This window comes from Jaculus jaculus, chromosome 10 (genome assembly GCF_020740685.1).
Source record: "Jaculus jaculus isolate mJacJac1 chromosome 10, mJacJac1.mat.Y.cur, whole genome shotgun sequence".
Lineage (NCBI taxonomy): Eukaryota > Metazoa > Chordata > Mammalia > Rodentia > Dipodidae > Jaculus > Jaculus jaculus.
The window spans coordinates 18,985,604-18,987,217 of record NC_059111.1 but is presented as its reverse complement, the minus strand read 5'-3'; the positions used below and the strand labels follow the sequence as shown (position 1 = coordinate 18,987,217).

The 1,614-nt window shown below is 48.5% G+C and overlaps 1 non-coding gene across 1 annotated transcript; it reads left to right on the top strand.

The window, feature by feature from the left end:
- Positions 1–879: 879 nt before the first annotated feature.
- LOC123464262 lies at positions 880–1,012 on the top strand. The gene has a single exon (XR_006639492.1). It is a non-coding gene; the product is annotated as a small nucleolar RNA SNORA70 (small nucleolar RNA).
- Positions 1,013–1,614: the final 602 nt, after the last annotated feature.

Sequence of the window (1,614 nt, the reverse complement as noted above, 5' to 3'; positions counted from 1 at the left end):
CTTAAAGAATTAAGGTTTCTGAAAAGATTGCCCTTTCCCCAGAAACCCCGACCCCAGATACCTGTCTAGACCAGCCGCTCATTCAGGAGGCTCACTTAACACATATTCCCAAAGGTCTTGGAGTGGGCTTCCCCATATTCTGGAAATCCCTCTTGCCTTTTTGGGCAAGAGCTGTGCCTTTCTTAAGTTTTATTTACTTATTATTAATTTATGACAGAGGCAGGGAGAGAGAGAGAACAAGTGGACTGTCACTACAAACAAACTCCAGATGCGTACACTACTATGTGCATCCAGCTTTATGTGGGTACTGGGGAATCCAACCTGGGCCAGCAGGGTTTGTAAGCAAGTGCCTTTAACTGCTGAGCTATCTCTCTAGCCCTACTTTTTTCTTTTTTAAAATATATTTTTTAATTTATTTATTTGAGAGAGCAAGAGAAAAAGGCACAGAGAAAGAGAGAGAGAATGGGCGCACCAGGGCCTCCAGCCACTGCAAACGAACTCCAGACACATGTGCCCCCTTGTGCATCTGGCTTATGTGGGTCCTGGGAAATCGAACCTGGCTCCTTTGGCTTAGCAGGCATATGCCTTAACCACTAAGCCATCTCTCCAGTGCCCCCCCACCCCCCGCTTTTTGAAGCAGGGTCTCACTCTAGCCCAAGTTGACCTGGAATTCACGCTATAGCCCAGGCTGACTTGGGTGGTCCTCCTTGCTCTGCCTCCCAGATGCTGAGGTTAAAGGTGTGAGCTACCACACCTGGCTTCTAATGTTTTACAACCATTCCCCAGGTTTTACTAAATTGCTTGAGGCTCTCTTTTGTATAAGATCATTTTTCCCAGTAGAGTTAAGAAGCGATGAAAAATCCTTGTTATTAAAAAAGTCTGCAGCCAATTAAGCCTACCAGGTTCCTGTCCTCATGGTGGCCCTGTGTGCAGTGGCCGCAAACAGCAGCCTCCTTGGGAGTGTAGTAACCTACTGCTTGTACAGGTGACCCTAAGGGACCTGGGGACAGTCTTCTGTTGGACAACCACATTCCTGATCTCATGCTATTCCCAATCTAGGCTTCAGAGAGGTATGCAAGGTGCTTTGGGGAAGCCCAGGGCACAGTGGCCAGGGTTCATACTGGCCAGGTCGTCTTTTCCTTCCTCACCAAACTGTAGAATAAAGAGCAGGTGACTGAGGCCCTGCGCAGAGCCAAGTTCAAGTTTCCTGGCCGCCAGAAGATCCCTGTCTCAAAGGAGTGGGGCTTCACTGAGTTCCATGCAGGTGAATTTGAAGCTATGGTAGCTGGGGAGCGCTCGTCCTTGATGGCTGTGGGGTCAAAGCTATCCCCAGGTGTGGTCCCCTGGGCAAGTGGCGAGCTCTGCACTCTCGACCTTACCAATCGTGTTCACTCAACAAATCTCACAATACACTGTATAAGCACTATACTTAATATTCCTCTTCATATATTAATGCTATTCCCACTTTTGGTTAGAGAAGCTTCTCCTTTTAGATGGCAGTGACCACTGGGATGACCCAAAAGGCAACACGGTGCAAAGAAGAAGGGATGGAGGAGTGTCCAGCGCTGAAACATCACGCACCTTTCAAGGCTCAGGGTCCATTGCAGAAGAGGG